The following is a 6,000-nucleotide window of genomic DNA, read 5'->3' as shown; positions in this document are numbered from 1 at the left end:
CACGAGGTCAGGAGATCGAGACCACGGTGAAACCCCGTCTCTACTAAAAATACAAAAAAATTAGCCGGGCGTGGTGGCGGGGCGCCTATAGTCCCAGCTACTTGGAAAGTCTGAGGCAGGAGAATGGCGTGAACCCGGGAGGCGGAGCTTGCAGTGAGCCGAGATTGCGCCACTGCACTCCAGCCTGGGCGACAGCAAAACTCCGTCTCAAAAAAAAAAAAAAAAAATAGATGGCTGTTTCATCCACATTGAAAATCTGTTGTTTCATGTAGCCACCTTTATCCATTATTTTAACTGGATCTTCTCAATAACTTGCTGCAGCTTCTACGTGTTATGGAGATAGCTATGTTATTACGGAGATGGCTTCTTTCCTTAAATTCATGAACCAGTCTCTGCTAGCTTCCAACTTTTCTTCTGCAGCTTCGTCACTCCTGTTAGCCTTTATAGAATCGAATAGAGTTAGGGCTGCTTTGCTCTGGATTAGGCTTTGGCTTAAGGAAATGTTCTGGCTGGTTTGATCTTCTATCCAGACCACTAAAAACTTTCTCCATAGCACCCATAAAGCTGTTTCACTTTCTTATTATTCACATGTTCACTGGAGTAGCACCTTTAATTTCCTTCAATAACTTTTCATTTGCATTTACAACTTGGCTAACTGGTGCAAGAGGCCTAGCTTTCAACCTGTGTAGGCTTTGTCACTAAGGTTAATCATTTCTAGCTTTTAATTTAAAGTGAGATACATGTGACTCTTCCTTTAACTTGAACACTTACTTGCCATTGTAGGGTTATTAATTGGTCTAATTTTAATATTGTCGTGTCTCAGGTAATAGGGAGGCCCCAGAAGAAGCAAAGAAATGGGGGAATAGCTGGTCCGTGGAGCAGTCAGAACACACACAACATTTATTGATTAAGTTTGTCATCTTTTGTGGGTGTGGTTCTTGGTGCCCCAAAAATTACAATAGTAAAATCAAAGATCACTGACCACAGATCACCATAACAGATATAATAATTATTTGAAAGTTTGAAATATTTTGAGAATTACCAAAATGTAACACAAAGCGAGCACATGCTGTTGGAAAAGTGGTGCCAATAGACTTGCTCAATGCAGGACTGGCACACATTTTCAATTTGTGAAAAATGCAGCGTCTTGGGAATGCAATAAAGCAAAGCACAATACAATGAGATGTGCCTGTACTAAGCATGCTATAAATATTAGCTCTTACAATGACAGCATCTCTAAGACAATATGGGACCACATTACCCATATTTATAATGCACTCAAAAGTGTCCATGTCCAAAGAATTCAAGAATAAAGCTACCAAGAGAAGACCTTTTCTTTAACACCAGTTTAGTCTAGGATTTGATAGAGCCTAAATCTTTGAAGACTGTGAGACGTGACACAGGAAATGGAGAAGAATTTCCCCATTCTAGTCTCCCTGTTTGGTATTTTCTACTAAATTTTACTTTCACAATGATGCAATAAGTATCGAAAGCCTAGAGCAGGTTCTTGCAACTGTATGCCAACATGTTATTCTCATGTGCCTGCCTGTCTGGGACGGGTGTTTTTAGGGTGTAGTTATATGGAAATAGCCTCTGATTATGTTTCTGACTTTTCCAGGTAGGTTATAATTTCAGATAGTTGTTTTGACGTGACTCTTTGGCAAGGCACACATATCTGTGAGATCTTCAGAACTCTGAATTAGAATGACATGAAAAATTTTAAATTATTCTAATACATGATATAGTGTGTCTTGATACTGTTTTGTTTTGTTTTGTTTGAGATAGAGTTTCACTCTTGTCACCCATGCTGGAGTGCAATGGCATGATCTTGGCTCACTGCAACCTCCGCCTCAGCCTCCCGAGTAGCTGGGATTGCAGGCATGCACCACCATGACTGGCTGATTTTGTATTTTTAGTAGAAATGGGGTTTCACCATATTGGCCAGGCTGGTCTCGAACTCCTGACCTCAGGTGATTCTCCTGCCTCAGCCTCCCAAAGTGCTGCGATTACAGGCTTGAGCCACCGTGCCTGGCCTTGGTACTGTTGTAACATGCAAAGGGTCAGCTGTATACAAACAAAAGTTAATTTCCAGTATAAGCAAGGAGAAAGAAAAGGAAAACATGAAAGCAAACTATTCCTCACTTTTATGACTATTTCTGCAGTGTATGAAGAGGATATAGTTGTCTTTCTGTATAAATCCTGCTACTCAGGCCCTAATTTGAGTTTACATTTCATTGTCTGAAAGACACAGCAGTTAAGGGGCCTGTTTTTGTATATACATCTGTATGTGTATGCCTGGGTATGAAATAAGTCCTGTGAGGGTGGAAGGTTTTGGCTGTTTGCTCACTGCTGTGTCCCTGCACCTAGAACAAGCCTGGCACACATGAGACCCTTAACATCCTCTGATGGAATGAATTAACGTGTATGTAGAGTATGTGCTCCTGGATCTGTTATCCCTGATAAATATACCCACTTCAGTGCTCATCAACTTTTTCACCCATGAGAACTGTGCTTTGGATAAGGAAAGGGAGAGGGACAACTTATAGGCTACAGGTAGGAGAGATAGAAAAAAGAGAAAGAGAAAATAGACTCCAGAGGTGAGGACAGGGTGGGTGGTAGGCAGGTGTCCAGGCAGAAGGTCAGGAACTAGAAGCAGCAGATTTTGTATATCCCCCAATGTTGGGTGGGAGGCTGTCTTCCAGATTATTCAGTCTAGGGGGCCATCTGACTTCTAATTTCCTAGGCCCCTAGACTAGGAATGAGGCTTCTTCAACTTTTCTTTCTTTTTTTTTTCTTTCCAAGAAAGAACCAATGGGAAGCAGTCTTTCCCAGAGATGAGGCTGACTGGCTGACCTACAATGCCAATCTTTTTGCCTTGGGCTAGAATTTTACCAGCTCGATGTGGTCACAATAGTTCTCCCATGCTGTTCCAAATACTTCTGGGCAGTGACATCCCAGTCTGCGATTCATGAACATAAGAGAGATGAATTAATGAAGCTTTCTGGAATGGTGGAGAGAGGTAGACTCTGTGGCAATGGAATACTTCCTTCATCAGCGAGGACACCAAGGCACCAGATGACAACATTGTTTATTCAAAATTACACAGTAGTTCAGTAGAAGAGTTGGCCCAAAGCCCCGATCTTCTAATTTCTTCTCCCATCTTCTTGTCATTTTTGTTTTTCTTTTCCCTAAAAATCTTCCAGGACTCTTGTAGCCTGATTCTATCCTGACATGCACACCATTGTTTTTTGTTTTTTCAGATGGAGTCTCGCTCTGTCGCCCAGGCTGGAGTGCAGTGACGTGATCTCGGCTCACTGCAAGCTCCGCCTCCCGAGTTCAAGCAATTCTCCTGCCTCAGCCTCCCGAGTAGCTGGGATTATAGGCGTGCGCCACTATGCCTGGCTAATTTTTTTGTGTTTTTAGTAGAGATGGGGTTTCACCATCTTGGCCAGGCTGGTCTCAAACCACTGACCTTGTGATCCGCCCGCCTCAGCCTCCCAAAGTGCTGGGATAACAGGCATGAGCCATCGCACCCAGCCACGCACGCTACTCTTTACAGTTTCAAAAGTTTCTTCATATATACCCCTTCAGCAAGGCAAGCATTGTTCTTCCCACTTCGTCAATGATAACACGGATTATCTGAGAGGTTAAGTGACTTATACAAGTTCAGCTAGCTGATAATCAGGAGGAAAACCCTTTGCCACTTGCAAACTACCTTGCCCTTTCACCTCTTGATGCCTAATATTTTACCATTAGAATTTTATTCCTTAAAGCTTAAGGCACTGGTCATCTTTAATTCCAAATGCCTCCAGGGAAAGTCATATTTAAGCTAGTTAGTCACTGATACCTGCCACTTTAATGTACGTAAATTTAGAAACTTTTGCTGAATTAATTAAAAAATACGGAGATGTTAAAGAACTGGGGCCTGAAAGACTGAGAAGACACTCTAGAATGGGGGAGATGTGAGAAAAGCTCCATCTGACTTCTAATTTAGTCTCAGGCCACTGCCTTCACCGCCTGGTGATTTCTGAAAATTCTCCATTAGAGGCATCTTATAACACAGGAGACCCATCTTGTCACCAGATCTGTCACCAGCAGTAAGGACAGGGGAAAGGGCAGCTGAGTCTCTGCAGTTTTTTGTAATGGAACCTCAACCATCTGGCTCAATGGGTTTCTGGCTTCTCCACGGAGACAGCATTTAGATATTTAAACTTTAATGTGAGTGACTCAGGAATAGTTTTGCAGACAGCATCAAATGCCTCTTCTCACCACTGGAACAAGAAGCCATGAACGGCCAGCACCGAGACTCTGACCAGGCAGGGAAGGGCATTCATGCCTTTGACTCGTGACCTAAGCCCCAGTATTATGCCATGCATGTGCTAGGTGCCAGGGCCTGGGGATGCTAGGAGGAGCAAGGCTTGCTTCCTGCCCTTGATGAGCTCATAGTCTAATGAGCCCTCTAAGTACTGGGTGTTGGATAGGAGAAGCCCAGGAGTCTGCTGAACCAGGAAGAGGCCGCCAGACTCACAGTTCTGGAAGAAAGGAGGGCAGAGTCCAGCAGAGCTGAGATAATGCCTCCAGGAGCAGGCGACACCCAGTGAACTCCACTGTAGGGCAGAGGCTACTTATCCCCTGCCCATGTCTATACCCACTGGTGAGTGTGTGGGTGGTGGTAGGGGTATGGAGAGTGGTTACAGGAGGCCTGGTCAGCACTTTTAGGCCATGGGAGAGGCAGAGTCTCATAGTTCTCCTTGTTCCTACCATTCTGCTTGTGTCTTACAGTTCCTAACCCTCTATTCTTGGGCTTTCTACGGGGCCACTCCTTTCTAACAAGTGAAAGCAAGAGTCAGGCCCCCAAGGAGAAGGAGCTGTGAGCCAGTTCCTCATCTCACTGCCGGATGATGCCTTTCCAAAAGGGAAAGGTACCCAGGAAAACTGTGGCTGGGAAAGCTCTGAGAATTAGGACTCAAGTGACAAGGGAGGGGACAGAAGAGCTCTTCATGGTGTTTGCCAAGTCTGAGTACAAAGACCACAGGGCAAAGAGCAAGAAAGAACCTGACTAGGACATTTTGGCAAGGTCCAAGGAAAAATAGAGGGTGGAGGAGTGATGGATTTAGGCAGAAAAGGCTGGTGAGCCGGGAATAGATGAGGCAGGAAGAGGAAGGCTAAGGAACCCAAGAGAGCCAAAATGGTCCATGACAGAGGGAAGAGCATCCCATCCCAATGCAAGGTGGGGAGGTTTCGATGGCAACACATCCATCCTCTTCTCAGTAATTAACCAGCCTCTGTGTACATAAACACATAATTATAGGCCAAACAACTCCTTTGATGTAAGAGTATAGAATGTCTTGGGGGAAAGGGGCAAATAAAAGAAAGAACAATCTTGCTTTAATATACAAACAAGGTCCATGGAAAGGTATTGCCAAACAAGCAAATAAGCCAAACAAACAAACGAACAGAATGTTAGGAAAGCAGGACCCAGGCCGACTGGGCACCCAAGATATCCCGGGCCCTCAGAGAGCATTCTAGCTGACTTCATTGGGCATTTCTGCTTTTCTTTCAAAGAGTTCACGTGTTCTCATCAGAATGGCTGTATTCACACCCCTACCTGTTCTATGCAGAAATTCTCAGCATTTCCAAAGGGGCCTGTTTACTTCTGGAATCAAAACCCCAAAGAAAGGGGAGTTGCAAAGGGTTTGAATGGCTCCTCCTGGGAAGCAAATCTAATCAGGAATGGAGCTGAGCTTGTAACCCAGCATCCTGGATGCCTGTCCTGTGATATAACCCCTGAAACACCACTCTTTCTGTTGGGGCCAACTTTATTAGAGAAATCTGTTAATTGGGGAACGGAGGGGGAGAAGGGAGAGAGCAATGGGATGTTAATATGATTTAACACTTGATGGGCTCTGAAAACAAATAAGGAGGGGGCTTCAGGCTTTAGCTTGGCACATTCGTCGTTCCACATACGTGTTACCAAAATGAATTTATGCAACTAAACTA

Source organism: Hylobates moloch, unplaced genomic scaffold (assembly GCF_009828535.3).
Source record: "Hylobates moloch isolate HMO894 unplaced genomic scaffold, HMol_V3 SCAFFOLD_3, whole genome shotgun sequence".
In the NCBI taxonomy this organism is placed as follows: domain Eukaryota; kingdom Metazoa; phylum Chordata; class Mammalia; order Primates; family Hylobatidae; genus Hylobates; species Hylobates moloch.
The sequence above is the reverse complement of the archived record's forward strand: the minus strand, read 5'-3'. Positions refer to the sequence as shown.